Source organism: Pinus tabuliformis, chromosome 6 (assembly GCF_031772625.1).
Source record: "Pinus tabuliformis cultivar Carrire ecotype Pingquan chromosome 6, CPIR1, whole genome shotgun sequence".
Taxonomy (NCBI): domain Eukaryota; kingdom Viridiplantae; phylum Streptophyta; class Pinopsida; order Pinales; family Pinaceae; genus Pinus; species Pinus tabuliformis.
In genome coordinates, this window is record NC_142292.1 from 251,556,943 (window position 1) to 251,576,326 (window position 19,384).

Consider the following 19,384-nt stretch of genomic DNA (forward strand, 5'->3'; position numbering starts at 1 on the left):
AGTAGGAGGAGAGTTGTACTGGGGCCTCCACCCCTGATGAGATGCATTTGTTAGGCCCCTATACTACTAGTGTAACCCCTTATTGTTATTAGTATAACCCACTTATTATATTGATGTACCCATGTAGTGCCCATAATGTTACTATTGTGCCCCATAGAAGCCCACTATTGTTATTATTGTGGCTTTATATTATTATTGTTAGGTCGGCTGGATTATATTGTGACTCCTTAGACTCCTATATATAGAAAGGAGGATTTCTCATTTGAATCATCCAAGAATTGTTCATTTATGTAATGTAAAGGAGGTTTCCCCCTCGAAGAGACTGAATTCTAAGGCGTTGATCTATCTTTTCTATCTTTTCTTGAGCTGGTTTCATAACATTTGGTATTAGAGCTTTGGATTCTAGGGTTTCGCTGCTCCAAACAGGTCATCAAGGCATTTTCGCTATAACATTTTTCTGTGACGTTTCAGAAGTCGCAAAAAAAACCCATTTGAGAAAAAATCGCACTGAACCTTCGGTCCGAATTTCAGAGCTTTTTGCGCGATATTTGCGGAGATATGATCTGAGGAAGTTGGTCTTTTTGCAGAATCCTGAATTACATTTAAACCAGGTGACCTGGGGAAAATTGTCATAACTTTCTCTCTGGGGATCAGATTGAAATTTTGTAAGAAGGTACAGAAATAGGACGGACTGTAGTTTTTTTGTATATATTTTTTAGATCCAAAGGTTGAAATAGTGACACGTGGCACTTCATACAAGTTCTCTCTTCTGGAAAGGTCTATAATCAGGTCATCTTGGGAGATTGTGCATAACTTTTTCTTAGAGAATCCAATTTGGATCAGACTAGTGGCATTAGAAAGAGGACACAGAGGGCTACTATAGCTCACAATTTCAGAACTTAAAGATCCAAAAGTACAAAATTACAGTCATTTCAAGGTCGAGCTCCTAAAATCAAGAAAAAGCAAGATGAGGAAATTTGATGGCAAGGATCCGGTAAATTGGATACTTCAGATGGAGCAATATTTTGATCTACATGGTGTACAACTGTTACAAAAGGTATGTATTGCATCTTCATATTTAGAACCAGATCAATTTTTATGGTACGAAGGGCTTTGTTCTCGTAAACAACTTGTTACGTGGTCAATTTTCACGGAGGAAATGATAGCACATTATGAGGATACAAAGAGCAACTCCTTCTTTGGAGCAACACCACAACAATTGGAAAGAGTAAAAGGGCTTTGTGACATAGTGGAAAGCAAAATTATAGAAACCAGGAAGCGTACCCCTCACAACTATAAAGATAGAAGTGTTGTTTCCCCTAGCCTTCCACAACCTACAAGGGTTACACCACAACAATTGGAAGAAAAAAGAGAAAAAGGGCTTTGTTACAATTGTGATAGCAAATGCACTAAAGGTCATAAGTGTGCTGAGAAGAAATTATTTTACATAGAATATGAAGAGGAGGAAGAAAAGGATCAAGAAACATCAAAAGAAGAAGATATACACCAGGACCCCACCCCAGAGAAAGAAGAAATGAATCAGACCATATCTTGTAAAGCATTGGCAACAATTACCACTCCTCAAACTCTCAAGATAGAAGGACATATCAAGAAGAAAAAGGTGCAAGAAGTGAAAGATCACATCGAGAAAGAAGAAATGAGTCCAACCATATCTTGTAATTCATTGTTCGAAATTACCACTCCTCAAACTATCAAGATAGAAGGACATATCAAGAAGAAAAATGTTCAAGAAGTGAAAGATCACATCGAGCATCAAGAAATGAATCCTACCATATCTTGTAAAGGATTGGAAGAAATTACCACTCCTCAAACTCTAGAGATAGAAGGACATATGAAGAAGAAAAAGGTTCAAGCAGTGAAAGATCACATCAAGCATCAACGACAAGTTCTCCAACTTTTAAAGGATAACGTCACTTCGGTGCAAAATCAAACGAAACAACAGGTAGATCAACATCGTAGTGAAAAATGTTTTGATGTAGGTGATTGGGTATTTTTACTTCTACATCTCAAGCAAGCTATTTATGAGAAGGAAATGTTGGCAATACTACATGCACTTAAAAAATGGCGACCTTACCGAATGGGAAGACTCTTCAAGGATGAGGATGTGGAAGCATTGTTTTGTGTTATTTATATTATCCAACCAGATTGGATAAATGAAGCAAGGGAAGAATGGAAGAAGGACGAAGAAGTATGGCCACTTATTCAAAAGTTGCGAAAGATCCCAATTCAAACAATATTGCCAGAAATTGAAGAGGAAAGAAAAATCATATTAGAACCTAGAGCAGTCACAGAAACAAGAACCCGACAGCTACGAAATTGATCAATTTCAGAGTATCTCATCAAGTGGAAGAACTTACCCGCTAAAGATTCCACATGGGAGGACAAGAATTTTATACAAAGCATCAAGAACTACTCAAGCGTTGAGGACAACACTTTCTGAAGGAGAGGGGCATGTTAGGCCCCTATACTACTAGTGTAACCCCTTATTGTTATTAGTATAACCCACTTATTATATTGATGTACCCATGTAGTGCCCATAATGTTACTATTGTGCCCCATAGAAGCCCACTATTGTTATTATTGTGGCTTTATATTATTATTGTTAGGTCGGCTGGATTATATTGTGACTCCTTAGACTCCTATATATAGAAAGGAGGATTTCTCATTTGAATCATCCAAGAATTGTTCATTTATGTAATGTAAAGGAGGTTTCCCCCTCGAAGAGGCTGAATTCTAAGGCGTTGATCTATCTTTTCTATCTTTTCTTGAGCTGGTTTCATAACAGCATTCCACTAAGGTTGTGGTTGAGCATAGGAGTGAAAAGAATGAGCAGCTGGTTGAGCATGATATTGAGATGGATATGACCAAGGAGGAGGGGTGGACCAGGAAGGATGAGCAGGGGGACCCCAAGAAGGTATGGAAGTGGCTTGATTGGGGTTGTAGTATGCCTGAGAAGTCCCTTGCATTCCCTGTTGGTATGGTCTAGGTCCATGTGGTCTCCTTTGGTTCATGAAGTAGAGTGGTTCAGTGGCTCCTTCAGCCCCTTGGTATACAACTTTAAGTCCAGGCAAGGAAGGGCACTTATCTGTAGAATGATCTTCTTCACAGACTAAACAAACCTCTATAGAGTTCAATGGACATTCGTTCCTAGGATGCCTTCTGGTGCACCTAGGACAAAAAATGGCCAAAGCCCTCTCTACTTCCTCTTGTTTCCTTTTGATATGCAAGGTATCCATTTGCATGGAAAGAGTCTGCAACATCTCACTCTTGAAGTCTTCTAGCATGTTTCCAAGTTCACCTTTTGAGGGATGAACTGGATGAGGAGGTACTGGCTATGGGTTTACTTCCCCTACCTCTCTTTCTGGCTGCCCTAGAATGGTTTCTAAAAACAGTCTTTATGTCTTCATAAGGTAGTTGGTAGATGTCTCCCTTAGCCAGTAGATGGAGGGTAGATGTCTCCCCCAGCCATTAGATGGAGGGTGTCTAGAAGGTCTTTCAGAATTCCCCTGAGTAGGACCAACTTCAGCGATTCGGGGTCAAGTGTGCACCTAGCCCTTTTATAACTGAGCTGGAAGCTCTCTTCAAAATCTTCCAATGATTCATCACTTCCCATGGTCATTCGGAAGATTTATTCCTTGGTATATTTTGACCTATAGTAGTCCCAATATTTGTTATTAAAGGCTTGCTACATCTGAGCCCAAGTTGTGATGCTATTTCCAGGTAACCCCATGAACCAGCGCAATGCTGCATCCTTGAGAGTAGAAGGAAATAGTTTCAATTTTTTCTCATCTTCTGCATAGTCATAGGTTCAACAAATAATAACAAACCCAAACAAGAAGGTATCAGGATCTTCTGTAGTCAATCCGTGGAAGTGAGGTAGGGCTGAAGGGCTTATGTTCTTCATTTTAGTGTCCCCATTGGTCTCTTGGATGGGAAAGGTACCCTCTACTCTTTCTCCATTCCCCCTAACATTTCTGTTTTCAACCATTGTCTCAGGAGGGATGTTTTCTTCCTCTTCTTCTCCTATAGGTTCTTCAAATATCTCTGGTTGTTCACCTAAAGGTTCTTCTGGATCACTGCCACTGAAGAAGAGAGAAGGGTGGCTTTGTGATGTGGTGGGGGCGTTGGGTAGGAATTTTCCTGTACTATCTTTGTTCTTATGAGGCATGAAAGGAAATCTCTTTTTGGGTGATTTGTGCTTTTCTGCTTGTACCTGCAAAACTGAAATTGTTTGAACAAACAAATTGCAATTACTGAAATGAACTTGCTGAAAAGAAATTGCAGAATTGAAATGAAAGCAAGGAAACAACTAATCTACTTTTTCTGGAATTGAAATTGCAGAATTGAAATGAAAGCAAGGAAATGGCTAATCTACTTTTTCTCAAAAGGAAATTTTATAATTGAAATGAAAGGAAAGAAATGCAGGAACTGAAAGAAACAACTTCTCTACTTTTGCTGAAATAAACTACTTAGCAGAATGTTGTAGTAGGAAATAGAAGAAAAGTAGTAATCACATAATACTCTGACGCTTCCCCGACAACGGCATCAAAAAGTGGTGAGCACCAGTATTGTAGCAATAATGCTGCAACTCTTGGGGCTTCCTACTTTACTTTTATCAACTCGGTAGTTCGTAACAAACTTGGAAGCGACGGTGCTGTATGCACAAGTACTAGTTCTTATTACAGGCTGTCACTTGGTCAACTGGCGCAAGATCACTAGTGTTATAGACATTTTTGTGCCTTACAGCATGAAGCATGAAATGTCGATAATCTAAGGGATCCAAAGTCCCTAAACATGTTGTTCCTACCCCTAGAGGAACAAGGTCAGCAAACCACAACACTAAATATCAGTTCTCCACCTGAAAACACTAAAAAACAAGCTAATTCTGGATCATGTCAACTGCTCCACTGAGCATCTGCGCTGAATGTCAACTGCTCCACTCTGTACCTGCGATGAATGTCAACAGTAATGACGGCTACCTGTGCTGGGCGAGATTGGCCAAGTGGCACAGTCATTCCTCAAGGTGTCAAATGCCCAGGAAGCTTCCAAAATGACACTTGGATCAAGGAATTCGCCTTGTGATGAGTAAGAGGATCTAGATCTCCAAGTGGACTCAAGAACTCAAGAATAACTGAAGTGGGAGAGGACACTAGTCAGCTTCATGCCAGCCTCAAGCTGACTCATCCTTTCTCCAAAACTCCTATATATAGAGCTCTCTCATGAGGTCTAGGGAGGTTGGAATCTTGTGAATGTAAGGAAGTGCTGTTGGTTTGAGTATAGAACTATTGGGTGATTTGCTTGAAGGAGGTGAAGAGGAGATTTCTTTCTGCTGGGAGGTGTTGCTGGATTGGGCCTCTTATGGTTGTAACACTCTCAGAACTTTACTTCTTCCATTAATAAAGCATTTGAGGTTCTTCTACATGCATGTGTCTCAATGGCGTATTGATACTTGTATATTTGATTTATTCTAATCCTTGAATCAATTATGAATGTATGTTTCTTGTAGTTTCCCTCTCTTGTCATTTTGCAGGATCTTGGTGTAGCTGGGCCAGTGAAAGAGCAAGGAGCTGGGAGCAAGCAGCAAAGAGAGATGATTGGATCAATCATTAGCGGAAGATAATGGTTAGTGGATTTCCTTCTCCCCTCTCTTACATCTCATAAAGAAGTAATCTCAAATAGCTTTGCATTCGGTTGTTGCTGAGGTACTATCACCCTTAGAGTGGGATAGGGTCATTCCGTATTGGATACTTTTCCCAAAAACAACTAGGAGCTCAAGTCAACTTCTATGAATTCCAGAAGAAGCTTTATATGTGATGTAATAAAGAAAAGCTTACTCTACAAAGGCTACTCTACTTGCAGAAAGAGAAGGAAGACTGAAATGTGAAGTAACCCTAGCAAACCCTAATTAACCAACTAACCCTACTTTTGCAGAAAGAGAGATGAAAAACCATAAAATGAATGCCATTACCTATTTAGGAAGTAAACAACATCTATTCAAGCTATTTCTAGAAGGAAATGAGAAAAAACAGCTTTTTGGGTTTTTATGTATTTTATGTGAAATTGTCATGCATGTAATTTATTTGTTTGTGGATGTGGCAGTGATTAGGTGGTGATGGAGGGCGACTTTGGGATTTTCAGAGGTGTAGGAAGGTGTGGAGGGGTCCTAGGAGGCCTCTGGTAACCTTCTGGAGGCTTTCCTGCAATCACACTTCAAAAAGCCACCTACAGGAAATTCTACAGTAGGTTGCAGGGGATCTACATGAGGTCTACAGGAGGATCATAGTAGGATGCTGCGGGCTATTTTAGAGATTTTAAAGGTGGTAAAATGGTTGGAAAGGGTAGCTGAAGGCTAGAAGGATGTGTTAAGGTGTTTGAGGTTTGTCAAGGAGGATTAGGGAAGAGAATGATGGTTGGATTTTTTCAAGGGACGAGAGGAAGATTATGAGAAAAGTGTAGAAAATTAGGGAAGATTTATGAGGGGCTGTGAATGACCTGTGGAACATATAGCAAAGAGAGATGGTGATGGCTAATTTATTGACTTATTATGAGTAGAGATGTACTGCAAGAGAGCTGCAAATCAAACTCTGAAACTGAGCAAGAAAAGAAACTAGCTGCACCAAAAAATAGAACTGTATCTCATGTTAACCTAAATTCTGATCTAGGAAAATAAAATGCTGAACAATGCTATATGGAAAGGAAAGCATGGAAAGAGATTTATTGCAGAAATAGACATGAGCATGGCAAAATGGATCTGAAGCAAAGCATTAACCTCTAAATCAAATTACAACACCGGAAATTGCATGGAGAAGCCAAAACTGTATTTTTGTGGTAACTAGAGGGTCTTGACCTCAACTCATGGTCCCAAAGGGAGGAAAGGAGGTCAAGGATCTGTTGATGGCCTTTTTGTATCTTTCTCCTAACACTATTTAACCTACTTCAACAAACTTTGATGGAAACAACTATGTAAATCACCAAAAGCAACCTATTCTAACCAAGAAAGAAATCTATCTAACTGCAACTAATTCATAAACTGCAACAAAACATATAAATACAAAACAAGAGGTGCTGGGAAGATTGGGTTAGGCCCTAACCGAAGAGCTTCAGCCCTCTGAGGTAACTCAATGCTGGCTCAAAAAATATTTCATCTTCATTATCAAAATAATAGTCACATTACATGAAACTGTCCACAAAAGTAAGCTCGAAATGAGCTGAAAATAAGCTGCAACAAAAGTGCGAAAATTTGACTAACATCCAACAACTTAATGAGGCCCTAGGCCTCTCTACTTATACAAATGGAGCTCCTGACAGCTCCCCTAAAATCAAGGAGGCTTGGCTCCCAAGACTTGAGATAGACAACAATTATTCTTCACTTGCTCGGCTGCCTCTTTGATGCATTGATGTGGCTGCTTGTGCTCCGAGCTTTCTGAAGGAGGATTCAAAGCAAGAGTCATAAATGAGGGGGAAACCCTCCTACAAATACTCTCCCTTGTCTTCTTCGAATATTTGTTGCCAAATGCTCATTAAACCTTTGACTTTGTCTCCAAAATTGACCAAAAATCTGCATAAAGCACACGTTAGACTTCAAGGCATAATGACCAACCCAACTCACTCGATTAGCATAAATATAATAAAAAACATGCAATAAAATAGTTAGAATGGTGGATTAAGCTAAGTTAGGAGGAAAAATGAGCCCATATAATTACCCATTTCTGGGGCTCATCACTAGCTGCAAGTTGAGGATCATTTGCGATTAAATTATGTGTGTTGCTAATAGGCATTGGATTTGACTGCTAAGCTCTTATCATGAGAAGCTCTGTTTGTTCCTTTTCCAATGTCTTCTTCATTTCTGTAGCCTTTGCTTCCTCATGGTTCATCCATGATGGCAAAGCCATCAACTATAAATCCCCTAGTTTTTCATTAGGGTCCCATACATTTAGATCTGCCAAGGCCATGTTATGCAAGTAGAACTCAGACATTTTAGCCCTATCCTCCAGTGTGCTTTGATCACAAAGATCGATGAGCTGTCTATAATCCTGGAATGGTATAGTGCCTCTCTGTGCTAGGGTTTTGATTTGGAACTGCAACCACTGTTCCTTAAGGTATAATGCATAGGACTTAGCTAGAATCCTGCACTGGATTGCCTCTAGGGATAGACTGGCCAAGGTTTCCAATTGATTCTCTCTTTCTTGCAACTAACCTTTCAACCATCCAATTTTTGCCTCCAACTGAGCTTTCATTATGGCCTCTCTGTCCCTTAGGATGTCTAGTTCTCTGCCCATCTCTTTTAGTTTTTCGTCCATGTGACCTATGTCCTCCACTCCATTGGACTTGGTAATTTGCATCCATCTATGTGTTCTTTCTCTTTCTTTCTCAAGCTCAATGAATAATGGGATGGAAAAATTTTATGGAATGACCCTACCCCCATCAATAAATTTGTAGTAGGAATCAAGGTTAGGTTGAGGACTAGGTTCCCTTAACTCTGGATCCTCCTTCTTTGTTTCTTGCTACATACTCCCTTCCTTATCCAATTTTTGAGTTTCCTATAGGTTTAGAATAGTTTCCTATAGGATTTCCTCTACTTCTTGTAGGTCTTGCTATTTATCATGTAGGATGTCTTTCCCCTTAGATGAGGTAGATCTAGTCATAGGCCTTCTCACATAAGTGATAGGATACTTAGGGGAGGTTTGTCCTGAGGATCCTTATCCTTGCATTTTTATAAGAGGAGTCATCTTCTCCTGCTATTTAGGCGAGTCTTCAATAACAATGGGAACCTTGGTGGGAGTTTGAGGTTTTCCCTGCCTTATTCTTATACTTTTTCTTGTTCTAATGTACAAAGGAGTTTGTCTCTGTTTTTTGCCTTTTTGTTTGATAGGGGCGCTAAGGGCAGTGAGGGAAGTTGCTGCCTCTTTCTTAGTGGGTTCTAGAGACACCCTAGGTGACTCCTCCTTGTCTTCTTCCTCCTCTTTTCCATTTCCCTTTTCATCTTTGTCTTTCTCCTATTCTTCTCCCTCTAGTTCCTCACCTTGTTCATTAGTTTCCTCCTTGGCCTCTTCTTATGTTTCTTCACCACTTTCCTTCTCTCTCTCTTCCTCTTCTTCCTCATCTATTTCTTCTTCATCCCTCTCTACTTCTCCTTCAACTATTTCATTTTCTTCTTCATCCTTTTCACTGGCAGTAGGGCTCTTGTCATATTTGAGGGATTTTATATTATCCTCTGTTTGCATGTCATTGAAAATTGCCCATGTGATAGGAATTCTAAGGTTTTGGAGGGCATCTTCTATGATGAGTCTAATTAACCCATGATGGGCTAGTTGTTGGTAGTTTCCTTCCTGCACCTTCATGCTCATATCTATCAGTGATTGAAGAAGGAAGTAGGGTATGCTGAGTCTGTGGTGAGGAGGTGTATCTACTCCAAACCTCAATTCTTCAAGAAGCCTAAAGTGGTATCCATATACCACACTGTACCTACCTTCACATGATATATATTTTATAAGGTGGTAGCTTATTTCATTCCAGGGGTATGGTAGGCTTGCTCTTCTTACTCCATTTTTGTCTTCCATGGCCTCCTCTCCCTCTAAAAAGAATTTCTTCTTTGCAGTTTGGCTATTTCCCTTGTCTTCCTTTCTCCAAGGCACTCCTAAGGGGAGTGTGGTAATTCTGCTTATGAGTTCAGGGGTGAGCTCTATGGAGAGGCCTCTCACCACAATAGTGGCATGGGTCCTAGTTAGTGGAATGAGGGAGAGAGAAAAATCTTTGGTTACCTCATCATCATATCCCCTCAATTTCTCAAATAAACCCATCCAATTATGCCTTTTGAATATTTCTTGCACAGGAGGGTGTTGGTGAATCCTTACGATGTTGATGGGCTCCCTTATTTAAACCTCCCTGTCATTTTGTCTGATGGATGGAGGAGTATATATGTCTGATACAAAATTTTAATGAAGGAGGAAAGTGAACTGAAATTTTTGTGGATACAATTCCCTTTTACTACAATAAATTTCAACAAACTAGAGGATTTTTTTGTTCCTTTCACTTGGAAAAATAAGAGGAAATGTAGAGCCTACCTCCTTACAATGCTTGATGTAGCTAACCCTATTTTTCTCCCTCTGAAATTTCTCACTGCCAATCTTGTAGACTGCCTGATTGTATCCTGTAGGATTCTAGTGGGATCCTATAGGACTCCCTGTAGGATCCTGTAGGTGGTCCTACGCAGGAAAAAAATGAAATATACCTCTCCTGTAGATTGCTTGAGGGATGAGAGCGACTTTGATAGTGTGAGCCTCGAGAATGTGAATGCATCTATGCATGGGGATCAACATTTATTTCCTCTTATGGTTGATTTGAGTGAGGTGGTGTGCTGTAGCCGAGGTACGAATATCTATTTTTGGACCATTGGTCCCACAACCACATCATCATTCTTCTCACCTCGTAATCTACTCCCACTTTGGACATCCATAGCTTAATGGCTTTCAACCTCATCCTCCTTTTATTTGACTTGACTGCTACCACGTGTGTGAGGACTAACTGTTTTGTCCTTGCTGACTGAACGAACGTGGCCAAGTTAACTGGCCACCTTTCACTTATAAACCAACTCGTTCACAATGTTTACATGTTTTGATCACATTATGCAAATGAGACAGTGGAAGCGAGATACTTCCCTGTGGTACCAATACCTTGCTACTATTGGGTTGTGTTAAATTATTTCCACGACTAGCCCTCCCTATCCAAGGGGTTTGAGGGGGGCGGGTAGCCCCGCTCTACGGGGTTCAGAGTAGCGCCCCAGTGAAATTTTTTTTGGAACCTATATTAGGTTGGGCAGACCTACCTATGGTTTTGTGCATGGTTTTCACACATGGTTTTGGACGTGATGGTTTTCGGTCCATGGTTTTGGACACAATGGTTTTCGGTCCATGGTATTGGATGATTCAACATGTATAAATATGTATTGTAACATAGAAAGGAATATAATGAAAAATCAAGCTGGTAGTCCCTATTTTGGGATCTAGGGGAAAATCTCTATGTATATGTGTTTTATGTGTTATTCTCTCACATTGTTTATTTTCTGTATTTTAAGAATTCGTATGTAGGTAATTTCTGTACGGGGTTAAAACCTACATTTAGTATCAAAGTTGTTTTGGATTCAAGGGGATGCCTTTGTTTCTAAGGGATTTCGCTTAGGCTTGTGGTAGACCATGTTCAGTGGGAGATTTGTGGGATCGATTCTAATGATGAAAGAAGATGGACAACAGTGGAAAGATAGAGATCAAGAAATCTAATGGTCAGAGTTTTGAGTTATGGAAACTCAAGATGGAGGATTTGTTGGTGGATAAAGATCAGTGGATCGCGGTAGATCCAGGTACTAAACCAACGGGAGTGTCTAATGAAGAATCGAAGAAGTTGAATTGGAAGGCAAAGAGCGCAATATGATTGTGTGTCTCAGATTCAGTATTGCTGAATGTATCAGGGGAAGCTACGACGAAGGCTTTATAGGACAAGTTAGGGACTTTGTACCAATTTAAGTCTCTGGTGAATAAACTGTTCCTATGGAAAAAGCTGTATAACTTGAGGATGAAAGATGGAGACTCAGTGACAGAGCATATGAACGCATTTAATACTGTGGTAAGTCAGTTATTATCTATTGATATTAAAATTTTAGATGAAGATAAGTGCATCAGTTTGTTGTGTTCTCTACCAGATTCGTGGGATAGTTTGGTTATTGCAATAGGTAGCAATGCAACTACCTTGTAGTTTGATGGAATAGTCTCATCCTTGCTGACGGAGGAGATGAGATGGAAAAATATGGAGAGCCATAATGGTGATGCCTTGTCTGTATGAGGAAGGTCCTAGAACAGAAACAAAAATAAGTCATTGAGTGGGAGATATAAATCTAGAGGGAGATCTAAATATCTAGGAAAACCTGTAAAGGTAGTTTGCTGGAGATGTGGAAAGGAAAGGCACTACAAAAGGGACTGTAAATCTAAAGCTCCTGACAAAGGAAAGGGATCTGATGATGCTCCTTCTACAGAGGCGAAAACCACTTCATATGAAGGTGGGGATGTGTACTTGGCTTCTTCAAGTACACATCTAGATCATGAGGCATGGTTGATTGAGTCAAGTGAATCCTTTCACTTCACTCCCCATAGAGAGTGGTTCTACGAGTATGAGAAATATGATGGTGGTGATGTCTTCTTAGGAGATCATAAGAAGGCTAGAATCATTTGTCACAGAAAAGTAAAGTTTAAGTTGCAAGGTGGAAGGGTTAGAACACTTCCAAGTGTTTTGCATATTCCTGCATTGGCCAGAAATATGATTTCTGTAAGAAAGCTAGATGATGCAGGTGTAAAAACAATGTTCGAAAAGGATAACTGCAAGATGGCTTGGGGAGCACTGGTATTGATGCAGGGAGTTCAGATTGGAACTCTGTACACACTGCAAGGTAACATTGTTATTGATGGGTGCAACAGTTCTGTGGTTCTTGGAAGTGGAGCAGAAAATCTAGTGGTCTCTGGGGAAAAGAACATGCTATGGCATCAAAGGCTTGGACATATTGGGGAGAAGGGCCTTCGAATACTTCATGGTAAAGGTATGGTATAAGGTATCACTAATATCTCTCTAGATTTTGATTTCTGTGAAAATTGTGTATATGGGAAGCAGAATCAGGTGACTTTCCCCTTTGGTGGTAAGAGGGTGAAACAAATATTAGAGCTTGTGCACAGTGATGTGTTTGGACCTGTGAAGGTTCCATCACTGGGTAAGTTTGTTTACTATGTATCATTTATAGATGAATTCTCAAGGAATACATGGATATATTTCCTCAAGAAGAAATCTGAAGTCTTTGATAGGTTTAAATAATTTAAGGCTCTGGTGGAAAACCAGACAGAGAAGAAGATAAAGGTGTTAAGGATAGATAATGGTGGAGAGTTTTGCAGTAAGGAATTTGAAGAATTCTATAAGAGGTTTGGTATAGCACGGAAGAAGACTACTCCATAAACACCTGAGAAAAATGGAGTTGCATAAAGAATGAAAAAGATGTTGATGGAAGGGCAAGAAGCATGCTCAGTGGTGCTGGGCCAGGACATGAATTCTGGGCAAAGGTGGTGGAGACTGCATGTTACTTGGTCAACAGGTCACCTTCATCAACGTTGGAGGATAAGATTCGACAAGAGGTATGGATTGGTAAGAAACCCTCTCTTTCACATTTGAGGGTATTTGGATGTGATGCATATGTACATGTTCCAAAGGAGAAAATAACAAAATCGGATAGTAAATATGAAAAGTGCATCTTTATTGGGTATAAGGATGGTTTAAAGGGTTATAAGCTTTGGAACCCAGTAACAAGGAAGGTTGTGTACAATCAAGATGTGGTGTTCAGAGTGGTTAAAGATGTTATTAAACATGAAGTCCAACCAAAGGAACCTGAGAAGATAGAGTTTGAGCTAAAGGAGGAAGAATCAGACTCTACAGCAGAAGAGGAATCATAAGATGAAGAGCCACAAACTCCAGGTGTGAGGAGATCAATTAGAGAAAGAAGGAAGCCAGAAAGGTATAGTCCATCTTCTTTCTGTTCAAAATTTTCTTTATCTATTACTAATGATGATCCCATAACTGTGAAGGAACCAGTAGATTCAGAGGATGGAAAACTCCTGAAAGAGTCCATGGTTGATGAAATGGCACCTTTGCACAAAAATGAGGCATGGGATCAAGTGGATTTGCCGGCTGGAAGGAAACCCATTGGCAGAAAATGGGTGTTCAAGAAGAAGACAAATGCCGAAGGAAAGGTGGAGAAATACAAAGCTCGGTTGGTAGCAAAAGGTTATTCCCAGGTGTCGGGAATTGATTTTGGTGATATTTTTTCTCCTGTTTCCAAGGTAGCTTCTATTAGATTACTTTTATCTGTTGCTGCTGCTTTTGATTTTGAGGTAGAACAGATGGATGTGAAGGCAACATTTCTTCATGGGGATCTGGAAGAGGAGATCTACATGAAGCAACCTAAAGGGTTTGCAGTGAAGGGTAAGAAAGAACTGTTATGCAAGTTAAAGAAGTCTCTATATGGGTTAAAATAGTCACCAAGGATGTGGTATCAGAAATTTGTTACATTTATGCAGGACTTGGCTTCACCATAAGCAAAGTAGATCACTATGTGTATTTTAAATTAGTTGGTGACTGTGTTATTTATCTGGTCTTATATGTGGATGATATGTTGCTCGTTGGAAATGACAAAGAAATTATCTAGGATTTGAAGACCCAATTGTCCTCCAAATTCGACATGAAAGATCTTGGTGCTGCAAACTATATTTTGGGCATGGAAATTAAAAGAGATCGGGCAAAGAGGAAGCTCTGGTTAAATTAGAGGAAGTATGTTGAGACAATATTGCAGAGGTTTAATATGAAGGATAGTAAACCGGTGAAGGTTCCTATTCCTATAGGTGTAAAGTTATTTGCTGAACAATATCCCAAGACACAAGAAGAGGAATAGGACATGTCCCGTGTTCCATATGCAAGTGCAATCGATAGCTTGATGTATGTGATGGTCTTTACTAGACTAGACATTGCACATGCAGTGGGAGTATTGAGCAGGTTTATGTCAAAACCAGGGAAGGAGCACTGGACAATAGTGAAGCAGGTTTTTAGGTATTTGCATGGCACTAGTGATTATGGTTTGTGCTATCAAGGAAGACCAAGATTGGATAGAGTTTTGGATATTTGTGGCTTTGTTGATGAAGATTGGGCTGGAGATATGGATCAGAGAAGATATACAAGTGGGTATGTGTTTAACCTTTTTGGAGATGCAGTCAGCTGGATGAGTAAGAAACAATCTGTAGTGGCATTATCAACTACAAAGGTAGAATACATGGTAGTCACTCATGCAAGCAAGGAAGTAGTTTGGTTGCAGAGATTGTGTTCAAGTATGGGGTTAGTACAAGGAGCTATAAGGATAGGCTGTGATAGCTAAAGTGCAATTTTCTTGGCAAAGAACCCTGCTTATCATTCAAAGACAAAGCAAGTTGATGTTCAGTATCACTTTGTGAGGTATATGATAGAAGGCAAAGAGGTGTTTTTGGTAAAGGTGGACACTTTGAAGAATACTATAGATGCATTGAAAGAATCTGTGAGCTCTGAGAATTTCTCTTGGTGTAGAGAAACAATGGGCGTTGCAGGGTTGGATAAATGACTAAGCTCTCATGTGACCCCTGTGGCAAGAAAACAGCAAGTGGGAGAATGTTGGGTTATGTTATATTCTTCCCACGACTAGCCTACATAGTTAATTGGGGGGTTAGAGGGGGGCGGGTAGCCCACCTCTACGGGGTCCGGGGCAGCGCCCCGGGGAATTTTTTTTTGGATCCTATATTAGGTTGGGCAGACCTACCTATGGTTTTGTGCATGGTTTTTGCACATGGTTTTGGACGCAATGGTATTTGGTCCATGGTTTTGGACGCGATGGTTTTCAGTCCATGGTATTGGATGCTTTGACATGTATAAATATGTATTGTAACATTGAAAGGACTATAATGAAAAATCAAGCTGGTAGTCCCGGTTTTGGGATCCAGGGGAAAATATATGTGTATATGTGTTTTATGCGTTATGCTCTTGCATTGTTTATTTTCTATGTTTTAAGAATTCGTATGCATGTAATTTCTTTATGGGGTTAAAACCTACAACTGCAGTTTGTTGAAGAAATAAGGTTTTTGCTGTGTGTTGGCTGCATGTGATTTCTCTTTTTTCTTACTGTCCTTTGTTGATTTTCGTTGATGTGTAGGTACCTGGTGTTTATGATGATGATGTTGCTGTTATTGCTAGGCTCTGGAGGAGCTTCTTCTATCTTTGGATCTCCATGCTTAAAACTTGCTACCCTATGATTTCTGTTCTGTGGGATAGGCTGCTACAGGATTTCCTACAGGATGTCCTATAGCTACTTCTCCCTCAAAATGTTTAATCATATTCTATAGCTGGGATCTGAGGATGATTAGCATGGGTAGAGAGGAGGTCTAGGCATTTAAGAATGATGAAAAATAACCTTCAGGTGTTGTCCCCTTTCTCTTCGTCTTCATCTTTTTTTCTGCGTGTGTGTGTGTGTGTTTTTTTTAAACTGTAATGTTTGGAAACTGATTTTTTTTATGAATGCAGGGGGCGATCATGGTGGAGAGAGGTATGGTAATGAGATGGTGATGTAGGAATTTATTTCTTTGACATGGGTAGGACATTTCCTTGCTCTAGGTTCACTTCCTTTAGGATTCCCAAGCCACTGTAATTCCTATAGAATCATCCTGTAGGTTTTCAAGGAATCCTGTAGGTTTACAGGGAATCCGGTAGAAAACCCAGAACCCTTGCAAACTGAGGCACATGAGTGAAAAAAATGAAAGGAATGGTGGAATGATGAAGGATAATGAATGGAGAAATAAAAAATATGAGATGAATAGGTCCCTTTTGATTTTCCATTGTTTCTCTAATCGTCCTCTTGCTAACTTGCAAACAATAATTTCATAATTTTTCTTTTCTCTTTTTATTTATTTATTTATATTTTTTTGAGAAACAACTAGTCTGCCTCCAAGAGGTTTTCATCCTAGCTACTTGCCCTGGGTGCCTCAAGAGAGGTTTTCACCCAAAGATCTTTTTATTTCTATCTTTTTTTGTTTTGACACCATTGGGCCGCCTCAAGAGGTTTTCAACCCAACAGTGGGACTCAGGTGCCTCATGGATGTTTTCACCTGGGTCTCCTTATTTTTGTTTCTTTTTTTTTCTTTCTTCTCAGTGACTTGATGAGGTAGGATTTGAGACTTGCTCCACCACCATCATTGTTTTATTGATACCATCAATGAACTCTTTCTTTGACAATGGCCTTTTGTAAACTTTCAATCTGTGCCCATTAACAAGTAAAGGAATGGCCTCTGCATCTATGGTTCTGATCTGCACTGAACCATTATCATGACATTTCTCTATGACATAAGGCCCTAACCATCTAGTCCTTAACTTTCCCTTAAAGTCTTTATATCTGGAATCATATAACAAAGCCCAATCACCTTCTTGAAATTTCTTGTCCTTGATGTTCTTGTCATGCCATATCTTCCTCTAAATTTGAGTTACCTCTGTGTGTAGGAGGGCCTACATTCTAAACTCATCTAACCCATTCAACTGGAGCAATCTCTCTTTTTGTGCACTGCTGAGATCTAGATCTAGTTGGGCTACCATCCTCAATGTATTGTACTCAAATTCAATGGACAACAGGGCCTTTTTCCCATAGACCAACTCATAGGGTGTGAATCCAATGGTGGTCTTCCAGGTGGTATTGTAGGCCCAGGTGGCCTCAACTAGTCTATCTTCCCAATATTTTCTGTTGCTGGTAACCACTTTGGTCAGGATGCCCTCCAACACTCTATTGGTAGCCTCTGCTTGCCCATTAGCTTGTGGGTGATATGGAGTGGAGGTCCTATGCTTGATCTTATGCTGACTTAACAAGTCTTTAATCATGTTGGATGTAAACTGGTTGCCTTGATCAGTGAGCAGTTCTGTAGGGTACCTAAACTTGTAAAAGAAAATTTCCCTTAAGAACTCAGCCACCTTCTCCTTTGTTGCTGCCTTGATTGCCTTGGTTTTAGCCTACTTAGTTAGATAGTCAGTGCACACAATGATGTACTTCTTTTGTTTGGAAGGAGGGTTAATAGGTCCAATGAAATACATGCCCCACTTGTCAAATGGCTCGAAAGTAACTTGAGGTTGCAGAGGCATTTCATCCTTTGGAGTAGGCTTTCCCAACCTTTGGCACCAATCACATTGACTAGTATATCTTTTCACATCCCGATGAAGGGTGGGCCAATAATAACTAGCTTGTAACACCTTGAATTTTGTCCTCTTTGCTACAAAGTGACCTCCACAAGGCCCATCATGACAACTCAGAAGGATGTCAAAGACTTCCTCCTCCCTAACACATCTTCTCAGGATTTGATCTGGGCCTAGTTTGAAGAGGTTGCCCCCAATCCAAGTGAATGGGGAGCTCTTCCTCAAAATATTTATTTTCTCTTTGGAGGACAAATTGGGTGGGAACTGTGTAGATACCAAATAGTTTTCTATGTCAGCAAACCATGGATAGAGAACTGAAATGGCAAATAAGTGTTCATCCGGTAACTGATCATCAACCATTCCTTCCTCACATGTAGGCAAAGCTAATCTGGACAAAAGATCTGCAACAACATTTTCCTTGCCAGACTTATCAACAATGGTTAGATCAAAATGTTGTAATAAAAGTAACCATCTAATAATCTGGGCATTCACATCAGGTTTATTCATTAAATATTTGATTTTAGCATGGTTAATATGTACAAATGTTTGATAACATGTAATATAATGCCTAAATTTGTTCAATGAATGCACAACAGCCAGGAGCTCCTTTTCAGTCACTGTGTAGTTTAGTTCGGCCTTTGATAGATTCTTAGTGATAAAGTAAATGGCATAAGGGAAATTTTCATCTATCTAGCCTAGAGATGCTCCTATGGCTTTGTGTGAGGCATCAGCATGTATATGAAAAGGAAGGGCCCAATTTGGGCCTCGGAGAATCAGTGCAGTGTTAACTCATCCTTCAAGGTGTCTAAGGCCTCTTGATAGCTTTTTGACCATACAAACTCAGAGACTTTGGCCAACAACCCAAATAAAGGAGAAGCTAACTTGCTGAAGTCTTTTATAAACCTTCGATAATATCCATCTAACCTTAGGAAACTTTTGACATCTCTTTGCTTTTGTGGAGGTGGGACCCTTTGGATGATAGCTATTTTGTTTGGGTCCACATGCAATCCTTTCTGGGATATTGAATGACCTAGCAAAGTCTCCACAGTCATCAAGAACTCACATTTTTTGGGACTAAGAGACATGTTCATTTCAATGCATTTTTTCAGCACCTTACCTAAGTTGGACAGAGCCTCCTGGAAATCACATCCATAAGGTATAAAATCATCCATATAAAACTCTATTGCATCATGTAGTAACTTAGCAAAGATACTCAGGACTGTTCTCTGGAAAGTGGCAGGAGCATTGCATAGGCAAAAAGGAAGGTCCTATAGGGGAAAGTACCCCAAGGACAAGTGAAGGTGATTTTATCCTGGTCTTTTAGGATGATCTGGATTTGATTGTACTCGCTGAATCCATCTTGGAAAGAGAAAAATTTTTTCCCTTCCAGGACATCTAACACTTGGCCGACGAAGGTAGAGGGAAATGGTCCTTCTTTATGGCTTTGTTTAACCCTCTGTAATCGACACAAATCCTCCACTAACCAATTTTCTTTGGAACCAACACCAAAGGAGAGACCCAATCACTGTCAAAGATAGTGTAAATGAATCCTGCATCTATCAACTTTTGAAATTCTTCTTTGACTATA